The following is a 13,728-nucleotide window of genomic DNA, read 5'->3' on the forward strand; positions in this document are numbered from 1 at the left end:
AGGCAAGTGCTCCACCACTGAGCTACAGGCCCAGCCCATCAATTAATCTTTATTCTCATTAATTTTCACTCTGATCTTTATTACTTCCTGTTTTCTACTGGTTTTAGACTTAGTTTGTTCTTCCTTTTCTTAGGCCTTGAGGTAGAGCATAGGCTTGTTTATTTTGGATCTCTCCACTTTTTCAATGTCGGCCCTGAATGCCATAAATCTTCCTTGCAGAACTGCTTTTATATGGTCCCAGAGATTTGGTTTTTCTTTTTAATTTTGTTTTGATATGTTGTATCTCTGCTCTCATATGTTTCTAAGAATTTCTTGATTTCTTTTCTCATTTGTTCTAAGATTTACTCTTCATTTAGAATCTCCATGTGTTTGTGAGGTTTCTGTTGTTTTTCTTGCTGTTTATTTCTAGTTTTATTCTATTAGGATTATATCATTGTTTTGTATCTGCTAAGACTTACATTATGACCTAGAATATGGTTTACTTTGGAAAAATTCCCATGAGCTGCTGAGCAGAAGATAAATTCAGCTGTTTTGGGGTGGAATATTCTATAGATGTCTATTAGGTCCATTTGATCTATAATACTATTTAAGTTGGTGATATCTTTACTGATTTTATGTTTGGATGACCTGTCCATTTTGGTGATATGGCTGTGCTGAAGTCACATAGTATTATTGTATTGGGGTCTATCTGAGATTTTACGTCAAAAAGAATTTTTTATGCAATTAGGTGCACTGACTTTTGGAGCGTGTATGTGCACTATCCTTACATCTTTTTGTTGGATTATTCCCTTTATCAGGATGTAGTGGCTTTATTTATCTCTTATGATTAAGTTTTGCTTGAAGTCGGCTTTGTCAGATTATAAAAACAGCCAGTCCCATTTGTTTTTGGACTCCATTTGCAGGGTATATTTTTTTTCCCATTCTTTTACCTTTGGGTGTCTTTGTCTATGAAAGGAGTCTCTTGCAAACAGCAGATAGTTGGATCTTGGTTTTTGATCCATTCTACTAATCTGTCTTTTTTTTTTTTTTTTTTTTTTTGGTACCAGGGATTGAACTCAGCGGCACTCGACCACTGAGCCACATCCCCAGCCCTATTTTGTATTTATTTAGAGATCGGGTCTCACTGAGTTGCTTAGGGCCTTGCTTTTGCTGAGGCTGACTTTGAACTTGTGATCCTCCTGCCTCAGCCTCCTGAGCTGCTGGGATGACAGGTGCTCGCCGCCACGCCCAGCCTCTATGTCTTTTAATTGGGGAGTTGAGACCACTTACATTCAGTGTTGTTATGGATACTTGTTTGTGGTTTTCTGCCTTTTTGATTTGTGTGCTATATTTAATTCTGTCTTAATTTTCATTCAATTGGTTACTCTTCTAGTGACTTCATTTATTTGGGGCTTTGGGGTTGTTTTGAAGTTCCTCTACATACAATATTGAGTATTCTTTGCGGTGCCGACTCGATAGTCAGAAATTCATCTTTTGGTTTATTCTCGTCATGTAAAGTTTTTATTTCCCCCATTGATTTTGAAAAAGAGCTTTGCTGGATATTAAAAAAAAAAATCTTGGCCGGAAGTTGTTTTCTTTTAGAGCTTGGAATATTTCTTTCCAGGCTCTCCTTGATTTTACAGGGAGTCAGAGGTGAACCTCATCGGTTTGCCTCTAAATATAAAAAAAAAAAAAAAGTCAATTTTTTCCCTCCCAGCTTTTAATATTCCTTCCTTATTTTCTAGGTGAGGCATTTGACGTGGAGAATTTCTCTTCTGATCACGCCTACTTGGGGTCCTGCGTGCTCCTGAGTGTTGATGTCTGTCTCACTTCTGATACGGGGGATCTTTTCTGTCACCATCTCATGGAGAACATTCCCGATGCCTTTAGCTGTTTCTCCATGTTCTCCTGATGCTGTCCCAGAGAGAACATTTTTGACTAACTCAAATTATGTATGATACTTATCTTTCTTACTCAAAGGATTGGAGATATTTTCCCTGATAATTAGGATTTTGCCACATAGATGTACTGACTGCCTGTGGGGTCGGTCCGTCCTGACGATATGCCGTCACTGAGACGGCCAGTCCCCACGGCCGAGCAGTCCAGGTGGTCTTCCTTGGCCGCTCTCTGTCTCTCATCGCGTGATCACCTCCCGTGTTCTCACCTCCCAGTGTCATCCCATGGGGGGTGAAGTTGAGGATGCCAGTGCCTGAATCTGGGGGTGCAGTCATTCTGTCCATAACAAAGCGGACAGAGGTGAACCCTCCAGAAGATTCCACACCGTTTTGTTTCTGAGGATGCCCAGGCCCTTGGGCTTTCCGCTCTTCTGCCTTCCTGTCCTAAACTGAGGAACTGCGGGCTGCTCTGATGTGGTAGAAGTCTGAAGGCCCAGCCACCGCAGTCCCTGCCATTGCTACAGATGCCCATGTGCCCCCATGTGGAAAGGTGGGGTCTGTCCTCACCCCACTCCCCGTGAATCTGGGCTTATTGGGGACTTGCTTGACCAAGAGAATGTGGCCAAAGTAACAGTGCCAGTCCTGGGCCTCGGCAGGACACCGGGCAGCTTTCACCCATTGTCTTGGGACCTGGGGCTACATCTAGGGGCGTGGGTGATGGACACCAGGTGGCCGGAGGGAAGGGGAGAGACACAGACTGGGGCCTGAGCCAGGGAAGCCAAGCGTGCCACCCCCACGGGTTGCCAGTGGACACGGTACAGAAGCAAACCTGGGGCAGGTCTAAGCAAAGCAGGTGACCCCCACTGACCCTCACTGCCCAGGCCACCCCCACTGACCCCCTCTCATGAGAAGCATCAGCTGTGTCTGTCCTAAGACACACGGTCTTGGGTGACTTGGTAGAGCTGACCCCTGGAGAATGTTCCTTTTTCCCCCAGGAACCAGTGAGGGGAACGTTTATTTTAACAATGGCGTCAAACTCTGGTTTCACACAAACCTTTCTGATTCTCACCACAGAGTAGTTCTTTGTTCCCTTTGAAATCAGCCCGGGCCTCGAAGGGACAACAAAGGCCACATTTTCCTGCAGCCAGATTTGTTGTCCTGGGTCTGGGTGGAGGGTGTGACAAGGATCTCAAAGCCCAAGGGTGGACAAGAGGCTCCCCCTCGAGCCTTGTTGGTTGGAGGCCTTTGTGGGGCAGGGGATGGGGTCGGGGAAGGGACGGTCCAGAAGGAGTTGATGAGCAACGTCACATTGGCCCATGGCCGACGCCCTGCCTGTGGGTCCAGGTCGACCTCATGAAAACACAAACGTGTTCCTGCCGTCGTCCCAAACTGGTTGTTTTTGAATATCCCAGGAGGGTGGCTCTCAGAGGGTGCGGGCTCCGAGGACCACCCGCGACCCCCGCGTCACACCTGCCAACGCCTCCCGGTGCTCCGGTACCACACTCCGGAAACTTCTGTCGTGCTCTCTTCTGTGCTGCCCTCTCAGGTCCATCCTGCCCCATGGGCTTTGGATTTTGAGGAGGACCCACAACGCTGAGTCCTTAACCACACCGTCTTTTTTTCTTTCTGCGTCCGGCGTCTTTCGATGTGTGGAATGTCTTCTGGTTCCAAGCTTCTGGCTGCCAGTGACGGGGAGTCTTCTCTATGGTGGCCGAGGAACATCCTCCCACACGTTCCTGGTCCATGCACCTGACACCGTGTTGATCCCGATCGACAGATGCCGGAGTGAGCCAGGCCTCGGGGGATCCCAGGCCTGCGCCATCCCAGACATCAGGGAGCAGAGGGAAGCTAACCTCACGGTGCCCTTTAAGTCCTTGAACATAAGCACATGGGGTTCATTAAGCAGCAAAAGGCCAGAAGGGAAGCCCCAGAGTTTAGCCTTGTCCCGTGAGGAGCAGAGGGAGCCCTGCAGAGTGGTCGGCAGTGAGCAGAACCCAGGAGACATGGCCGCGGCCCTTCTCTCTGTGCTGGCCTGGCTCCCCCAGGCAGAGAGGGCCTGTGCTCACATCCCAAGGGGTCCCAGGCCACAATGAGATACCTGTCGATTCTTCTACCGCAGGGTGTTCTGGGGGCACGGCTCCCCCGAGGTGCCCCTGATCGGAAGGGCGTGCCTGACCAAGGCGCTCAGGAGGTGAGTCCGCGTAACCAAGCCATGTCCCAGGGACATGGCCAGGGCACGGCTCTCTTAAGATGCCAGCTTCCTCGGTGTGGCTCCCCCTCGCCATCTAGAGTCCCTGGCAGGACTGGGCGGCGGACACTGAGGGAACCGTGGCCCATTCTCCTCCGCTCACTCTCCACCGCTGCCCGCCCCACACCCCACACGTCCACACACCTCTGCCCGCCAAGCTGCCCGGAGACAAAGCAGACACAGGCTCTCAGTCCCAGCAGCAGAGCCAGAGCCAGGGCCCAGGGCGGCTCCCCGCAGCCGGGTCACACAGAGGACGCGGGAACAAGGCCCCACTGTGGCTCCTGCCCGGGGAAGGCCCGCCTGGCTCCTGGGCCTGGCCCCGCTGCACCCGAGAAGACGTGAAAGCAGCTTTGTGGACGGCTGGGCAGGGGGGCTCCGGGCGCCTGGCATTCCTGCCTTCGGCTCCCTTGATCCACGAGAGCCAACGTGCTGGAGGAGGGAACTGGAGACCCCTGCGCTCAGCCCTGTATCTGGAGGCAGGGGAACGGAAATACCAGGCATTCAGCAAATATTGACGGAGGGCTGTATACACAGGCCCGGTGTGAGGTGTGGCTGAGAATGGAGTCTCTGTTGTTGATGGAGGCAGGTCGCTGGTGGAAGGCGTTCCACAGAAACTTCCAGAAAATGCTGACAGTGCTGGGCCCTGTTTGGAGGCTAGGATGTTGACCAAGGCCGAGGCCCGTCCTGGCTCTAGGGTGCCCACACCCAGCAAGGGGTGCAGACAGCAAACCAAACGGGGTCCCCAGCAGGCAGCAGCACGTGCCCAGGGGGGGAGGGCAGGATGAGCTCAAGGGACAGACAGCGCCTGCTCTGATCGGGTGGTCACGTCCAGACCTGCCCACCTGTGGCCCCAGGTGCTCCACTCCCTCCTGCTGGAGCCCAAGTCATCTCCGGAGGCCTCTGCAGCCCGCAGTGCCCTGCAGACCTCTGCTGATGGCCCCTGTTTCTGTCCTCACCACATTTCCCTCCAGACGGGCCCTTCTCATTCTCCCCTGGCTTCCTGCACTCACATCCTGGGCAACCCGTGAGTGCGATGTTCTTAAGGTAAGACAGAACACGTGTGTGCACACACGTGTGCACTAGCATGAACACCAGTGTGCCCCCGTGGTCCCTCATGAGAAAGGAAGTCTTCTCGGATATCGCGGGATAGCATCAGAATCCCCTCACGGAGTCTGGAGCACATCTGCCTGCTGTCCTGATCACTTTGATTTGTCCTTGCTGTTTACTTGTGAGTCTCTCCCTGGCACAGACCATGAGCTGTTGTCTCACGTAGGGCAAAGCCTTCTCTAGATGAGAGGCTGGTCATCTCTGGCCCACGTAACCTGCCCACTATTTTGTTTGGCCCACGGGCTAAGAATGGGTTTTGCATGAACATTCGCAAGCCATCTGATGACAGGTCAAAGCCTGCCTCTCACAGCACAGTGACGCCCTGGGCTCCGGAGTGCAACCCTGGGTGGCCCTACATGCACACGGTGTCCTCTGCCACGGGGCTGTGGGTGTCTGTACCATAAACCTGCAGCCGTTCCCATCTGTCCTGTGCTGGGTGCTGTGCTTGGTAGTCTGGTACTATTTAGAGTTTGGGGTGAAAAAAGGTGATCCAAACACTGACTCCTGGGATGGATGGGGGGTGGGTGGCGGATGGGTGGGTGGACTGGTGAGTGGGTGGGTGGATGGGTAGATGTGTGGGTGGGTGGGTAGATGGATGGAGGGTGGATGGATGGATGGTAGTGGATGGGTGATGGGTGATGGGTGATGGGTGGAAGGGTGAGTGGACAGATGGATGGCCAGGTGGATGATGGATGGATGGATGGTAGTGGATTGGTGATGGGTGATGGATGGGTGGGTGGATGGGTGGGTGGATGGTAGGTGGAAGGGGGATGGTGATGGGTGATGGGTAATGGGTAGATGGATGTCTGGGTGGATGGGTGGATGAGTGGGCAGGTGGATGGGTTTTCTGACCCTGGGACCTGTTCACTTTCCCTCCTTGACCTCTTCTTGCCTCCCTGACCCAGAACCCAGCCCACAGCTGCCCCTCCCCCGTGCTCTGGTGCAGGGTCCCAGGCCTCCTCTCCCTGTGCCTGTCCCGTGTCCCCTGTTGGCTACATAGACCACCACACCCTGCCGTCCTGTCCTAAAATCTTCCAGAAATCTTGACAGGGCCCCTCTCCAGCCCGGGCTCCTTGGTCCAAGGTAGAGAAGTGACTCTGTGGGTGCTTTGAGGTTGGACCCGTCTGAGGCTGGCCTGTCCACTTCTGTGTCCGTGACCTTCGTGGTCTCCTGAGAAGCCCTGTGGGAGGGGTTGCCGGGAGGCTTTTCCAGGGGAGGCTGCAGCCTCCTCCTCCTCAGAAGCCTGATGGTTTTCAGGACCCTGAGAAGACTCAGTGGGTGCTTGGCTCAAGCTCAGCTTGGCTCGGCCTGAGAAGGACCAGGCCCACAGCGTGCTGATTTGGGAATGAGCGCGGGAAAGACGGTTGCCTGCAGCCTGGACACGGGCACTTACAGTCAGGCTTCTTTGCCAGCTCCCAGGGCTCAGGACAGGCCTGTGTGGGTGATGCCACTGGTGGAGAAAGTGGGCATGTGAGCGGGTCACAGGGAAGCAGAGTGCAGCCCGTAGATCCCCCATGTGTGCGTGTGCGTGTGTGAGTGTGCAAGTGCACGCATGTGGGCGTAGGGACGGTGGAGAGGGCAGAGATGGGCAGGGCGGCCCACTGCTCTCCCACAGGCTCCAGGGAAGGAGCTGGGCTGCTGTTCCCCTGGGAGAGGCAGGGAGCCTCTGGCACGGTGGGCCGGGCTGGGTCCAGGGTTGAGGGAGTCCAGGGAGACGGGCCGAGGACCGGGCAGGGAACCTCGCTGGCCACGGCCTTTCCTCCCTGGGCACATGCGTCCCTTGTGAAGGGACAGCCCTCCTCCTTCCCAGAGGCAGATCTGTTCTCTGCCCCCTGGAATCAGGATGGCTGGTGACCAAAGGAAGTGACGTCGTCTTGGAGCCAAGGCCTCGGGGGGTCTTGGCAGCTGCCCACGTTTGCCTCCCGGAGATCTCCACCTGAGGACCCCGTCTAAGGGCCCAGAGGATGAGACATCACTCACAGAGACCCTGGGCCAGCACCAGCTGCTGGTCAGACCCACAGGGGAGGCCGTCTCAGCTGCCCCGGCCAGGCATGGCGTCCAAGCACAGAACATCTGTCACATCTGGGTGCTGCAGCTGGGGCAGCCCTTACTAATAGCCCCAACCTACGAGGGAGGCACAGGAGGCACCGGGGTGTAAAACGGAAGGGAGGGTGTCCTCTGATCCAAGGGACAGTGTCCAGGGGCCTTGGCACAGTCCCTCACAGATAAAGGATGACCTGTACACCGGCCTCCTAGCAGTGGGTGGTCAGCAGCCTCCTGTCTTCAGGGTGGACAAAAGGGCAGATGGCCACATCCTAGTGTGGACCGGGAGCCCTGGGGGAGGGGAGGACGCACCATTTGGCCACAGAGATCACAGCAGCCAGGGCTGGCGGTCACGGAGTGCGCTAGGCGCAATTATAAAGGCTTGATTGTCACTGGTGTCTTTACGGCTCCACAGCCTCTCAGGTAGAAGCATCCCTTATTCCCATCACACAGGAAGGGAAACTGAGGCAGGGAAAGGGCAGCGTGCATGGGTCGTGCCTCTGGGGAGACTGTATCCGGACCCTGCTGTCTGAGCCTCATGAGGCCATGAGGGACCAGGGACGGGGAGCCAGGTCTGCCACCTGCTCAGAAGTCTGGCTACGTGACAAGAGGCACCCGGGGCTGGGGAGCGTCCACGGCCCTCCTGGCAGCACAGGTGGCCCGGCCAGATGCACGCTGCCCGCGGGGTGTTTCCCTCTCCCCAGACGCAGCCCGCTCCTGCCCCCTCCCTCCAGGAAATCCTGTTGGTGCTATTTTGGGGAAATTGATGACTTTTTTCCTGGGTCTTCCTGGAGCCCCAACAGATGGTCCCAGATTTGTGTGCCGTTTCCAGGGTGGTGACCGAGGTACTTGCTTGACGATTCTTTCTCCTGCGTCAGGCATCGCAATCAAATTGGGTCCTTCAACAAATATTTGCTGAAAGTCTGCAGGAGGCAGAGCCCCGTGGTAGGTGCTGGGAGGTGAACCGCACGCATTTATTGAGTGTGTATCACGCCCTGGGCGGGCAGCAGCTAGCGAGACCGTGAACTAGGACCAGCACCATTCCAAGGGGGACTTGGGGTCCTCAAAGGGGACACGTTCATGAGCAGTTCCTGGATTGTTACCCCAAACCCTATGCATGGCCCCAGAATGTCTTCCTACAAGCAAGGTCGGATTAAAATGGAAAAAATATCTCCAGAGAACAGGGAGGAAGCCGTGGCCTGTGTGGGACCTACAGAGAGGAGCGGTGGGTGCCCCGGCTCCGTCTCCGAAGGATCCAGGCACAGCTGCAGGAGCTTCGAGGCAGGGTCTGTCCCCAGGAGGTCACTCTTCTGCTTGGAAGGAAATTGTGTCCTAAGAGAGGAACTAGGAGAGTGTAGAGAGATGTGACCAACACCCGTGGCCCCCAAGCTGGGGACCCTGCTGTGTGGCCACACGCTGTGTCTGTTGTAGCCCTGGAACTGCCGTGTGTCCTGGGCAGCCTGAGGGCTAGTCTGGCATCCTCTGGTGGACCCAGCCTCACCTGTCCAGGTGAGGCCACAGCAACAGGTGCTCCCTCTGGGCCTCAGTGTCTCCATCTATAACATGGGAGTCCGGGTGCCACCAGCCCCTGGGGAGGGTTGAGAGGGACGATGGGAGGCCAGGCTCTAAAGCGGAGCGGTACCGAGTCTGGAGAGATGGCTGCCAGCCAAGTGGGCAGGAAGACCCCGTCTCTGCCCAACCTCGAGGTCGACGGGGGTCCTGTTGGGGGAAAGCAGGCACCTAGGCTCTGCGGGGCTCTCGGTGGTCCCGGGCTGGCAATCACTTCCCCTGGGGAAAAGTGTAGAATGCAACCAGGGAAGGTTCCAGAAACCAAGGCACATGCAAATTTTAATTCCCACTCTGATGCGTCCACTTGAGGGACTTGGGGCCCCTCTGGGTGCAAAGCCGGCTGATGTGGGCTCAGCCCTGAGCTGACCAAGCTGCAGGGGCCTTGGCCCCGTCCTGCCTGGGCCGTGGGAGAAGCTCCATGGATACTGCTCTTCACGGTAGTCGTGTTCTGTGGAGTCACCACCAGTGCTGGGCACAGCCCCTGGAGGGCTGGGGTCAGGTTCTGGGAGCCTCTATTCACAGCATCTCCACCCAATTAGCCTACAGGTCCAACATCCCTGGGCCAGACTCCCAAACCCAGGGCACTGAGCACAGACGGGAGGAGAATCCCACACCACAGAAAAAGGCTTCACGTGCACCGTTGTTAAAATACCCTATCAGATCGCCTTCGGGCTTGGGCACGAGGTCTAGACGATTGGATTGCCCGGGGGGGCACCCGTCCCACCCCCAAGACATATTGTCACACGCACAGTGTGCACGTGTCCCAAATCAGGGGGAAGCCTGGGGTCTGAGGCCAGGCACTCCCAGGTGCTCTAGAACAGGACGCTCACCCCACAGAGTCAGCTGAGTGACCAGGGGCTTCTCAGCCGCTCAGGCCTCGGCCCTTCCTGCTGCCCGTTCCAGCCCTCGGTGGGTTTGCTCCTCAGGCACTGGGCAGCCTGGGAACAGGAGCTGGGCCAGCCCCACCCATCGAGGACAAAACCCGTGGGAAACGTAAGGTAGTTGGTGGAGGGCACGTGTTAGGAGCCTGGCAGCCCGGGGGCGGGGGGGGTGCCCGGCTTGGTGACCTCCATGGGGCCCTGGGTCAGGAGACATGGGGGCTCACCCGAGCTCTGTACGAGCCAGGTAGCCTCCTTTTGCCATTAGCAATAAATTTCAGGAAGGCAAATTCACAAATAGGACGGATAGTACATATGCAGCGGCTGGGGAGGAGGGAGAGCGCCCGGCTGGAACCTCCAGTCACCCACCAGAGAGGAGGGGACCCAGGCCCCAGCAGAGCAGCTGGGCCCTTCTGCCAGACTCAACCCAGCCGTGAGAGCCAGGGGCAGGAGGGAAGCACATCCCAAGGCCCGTCCCTCGGCCTTTCTGTGCCATTTGGGGACAGCCAAGCTGTAGCTTTGAGAGTGGGCTCAGCCTGCAGGCAGAATGGGGCTTGCTGGGCATGACCCTCACCCACTGGGCCTCTGTTTCCTCATCTGGAAAATGGATACTGTTGACATAAAGTGGCCAGTAAGATTAGCTCAGTGCCAAAAGGCTCGGCGTGGAACCACCATGCGACCCAGCGGCACCACTCCCCGGTATCTACCCTGAAGAGTTGGAGTCATCTCACACGGTGGCCCCCGCACACCCAAGTGGGTAGCAGCACAATTCACGACGGCCAAACCGAGGAAGCAGCCCAGTGTCCATCAGCAGATGACGGGACGAAGACAGTGTGGTGTTTACACAACGGACTTCCGCTCAGCCCAAGAAAAGGAAATCTTGCCATTTGCAGGAAAGTGGATGGAACCAGAGACCATCCCGACAAGAGAAATAGGTCAAGCTCAGAAGGTGAAGGGCCGAGTGTTTTCCCTCATATGTGGTCACTAAGGAGGAAAAGGCGGGAAAAAGGCCGGGGAAGGTCTTTTGAAAATCAAAGGGAGATCAGTAGAAGTCGGGGGACCAGAGGGTGGGGGACGGAGAGGGCTAGGGAGGGATGCTGGCCAAATTACGTGGTCACGCGGTGTGCCTGGGCGAATGCGTAACAGCAAACCCCATCGATATGCATGACTGTAATGCACCCATAAAAAAGGTGCAAAGAAAAAAATAGACACTTAAAACATGATAAAATAAAATAAAACAAAAGTTCTCCTCTGTCCCCATCCCCAGACGCCGGCCCCCTCCCACAGGCAGTCCGTTGCTGACCCCACTCGGATCTCTGCCGAGACGCATGGTGCTCTGGAGGGGTCAGTCGGCCGAGGCTGCCCAGCGGCACGGCACAGAGACTTGCCTTTCTGTTCAGGAGGCCCGATCCTGGACCCAGGGGTTGGCAGCTGGCCCCTGCGACCCGGCCGCAGGGCTTGGGTGGCCACCTTCCCGTGCTTTCCTCGCGGGTCCTTTGCCCAGGGCACACTCACCTTCCTGAGGCGCTCCTGTTCTGAGGACACGGCCATGCTGGACGGAGGGCCACCCCAGTGACCTTGCCTGGTCTTGGTGCCTTCTCAACGCCTGCCTTCGGAGGTGGTCTTCGGGAGCTGGGGTTTCGACCCATGAGTGGGGGCTCTATTCAGCCCCTGGGTCCACCTCTGCCCCCCAGTTCCCGACTCTCACACCTGCACAGCCCCTCCCTGTGTCCCAAGGGCCCCGAGCTCATTCCAGCAGCAGCTCTGAGCCCAGAGCCTCATCTGAATGTCACCCAGGTCAGTGGTGGGAGAGGCCTAGGCCAAGCCCCCTGCAGGGGGAGTCCAGGGCCGCCACAGCACGAAGCCGGCAGAACTCCACCTCCGAAGGGGAGAGTCGAGGCGGAGGGACGAGGCAGAGGGACGAGGTGGAGGGGGACAATGGGTGCCTGACACAGCCGAGACCTGCGAGGCCGATTCCACTCTATTCTGACCCTCAGGGACTCCATCCTTGGCTGGGGCTCTGCCCTCCAGGCCCAATGGGCAGCAGCTTCGTCCCCATGGCCCTGGGGCTCCGGACAGCAGCTTTGCCTTTCCAAGTCTGGGCAGTGGCAGCTGGGCCCTCTGACACCCAAGCTGGGGGCCCACATGGCAGTGGCCACCCGCTGTCCCTGAGTTGTCCAGGGACCATCTTCGCTTTCCACAAAAGATGGCGCATGCCCACACCCGACAGCTGGATCATCTCCCCTGCCGCGCCCCAGAGCTGCCCTGGTTCATCCACGTGCCTTCCACTCCGTCCCTCCTGGTCTCCTGGCAGGTCTCTGGGCAGGTCCTGTGTCTACTCACTTCACTGTAAGTGGCAAGACACTCTGCTTAGAAGTCTCCTCAGGCGAATTTCCAAGTGCGTCACTTTTAACTGGAACACAGCACAGCCCCGATTTCCACCCTGCAACAGGGACCGCCTTCCCTCTGGTTCCCAAGGGAATGTGCCCTCTGTCTGAGACCCCAGAGCACCCTCAACCTCTGCATTGGACTGGCCGTCTCTTCGAGGCACTCCGGGCTTTCTCTAACTTGCACCTCAAAATCTTCCAGCTTCTACCCATTCTGCTGTCCCAAAGCCCATCTCCATGTTTTCAGATATTTGTTACAGCAGCACCCACTTGCTGGTACCAAAGTCAGTATCAGTTAGCTCCTGCTGCCATAACAAAGCACCACAGCCTGAATGGCTTAGACAATGGGGATTTGTCTTATCACATTCCAGGGCACTGGGAGCTCTGGTTCCACCTCAGCCCTCCCTCCTTGGCTTGCAGATGACCCCTTTCTTTTTCTGGGAGCACAGAACCCCCGTGTCTCTCTTCTTTTGAAGACACCAGCCATAATGGATCAGAGTCCCATTTAATTTATTGATCTCCTTAAAGGTCCCATTCCAAACATAGTCAAGTTGAGGGTGAGGCTCTGACATGGGCTGGAAGCAGGCACAATTCAGTCCTTCACAACAGCTACTGGGTGGACAGGCAGATAGACAGACTAGTGATGCACACGGCTTCTCTTTTCGCCTCCTTCCCTCCATGATTGGCAGTGTGCTGCTCACATCTCTCCCTGGACAGCATGGGAAGGTGCTCCAGCATTCCCTGGGTGGTCATTTCTGCAGCTGGTCTTTCCCGAACAGACTTCAGGCTGCTCCTGGTTTCCTGCTGCGAGCAGTGAGCTTCCTGGAATGTAACCTTAGCGTCTGTGGGTCTGTCTGTAGGGCACACCCATCTGTCTGTAGGGCTGTGAAAGTGTCTAAAATCGCCCTCAGGTGTGGTTGGAGCCCTGACTGCCCTCCCGCCAGCCATCAAGGTGGGCAGAGCCACCGGCCGCAGCAGGGCTTTGCTCTGCAAGTCTCTTGTTGGCAGGGAGCCGGGGTCTTTCCACAGACAGAGGGCCCCTTGGGAGCAGGTGGCTCTGTCCACGCCCTCTTCTCTGTCCTCTTGGGGGAGGAGCAGTGGAGTGTCCAGCAGCAGAGAAGGCCACTCCTCGCTGCCCGCTTGCTAGTGGAGGCCTGTCCCCAGCACCCTGGCAGAGGCCCCTCGTGGGTGGGCACCCCCTGACAGGCCTACGACAGCCCTAGGCCACGGGGACCGAGACCACCAAGACTGACCTCCTGGGGCCAGCACCGGCCAGCGCCTGAGGCTCTGAGGAGGTTGCAGCCACCAGAATCCGAGAGCGAGGAGGTGGTGGGGGGACGGGCTCCTGGCCAAGAGGGTAGGAGACCCCCACTCCAGGACACCACGGGCAGAGTGGGGGGTATTTTTCCCCATTAAACCTCTCAAACAGGAACGCCCAAACTGCTCCCGCCGCAGGACACGCGGCCTCGAGTACTTGCCATCTGCACAAGACCCCAAAGGCAGCCCCCAGCTGGCTCTCGGGGCCCAGCAGGACGCTCGCCCAAGCCCAGGGGCCTAGGGGGACAGCTGGCCACGCACTGGACCCTCTGCCCTGCCTGGCGGGGCCCTGGCCTCGTCTCCAC

The sequence above is a fragment of the Urocitellus parryii genome, chromosome 3 (genome assembly GCF_045843805.1).
Source record: "Urocitellus parryii isolate mUroPar1 chromosome 3, mUroPar1.hap1, whole genome shotgun sequence".
Lineage (NCBI taxonomy): Eukaryota > Metazoa > Chordata > Mammalia > Rodentia > Sciuridae > Urocitellus > Urocitellus parryii.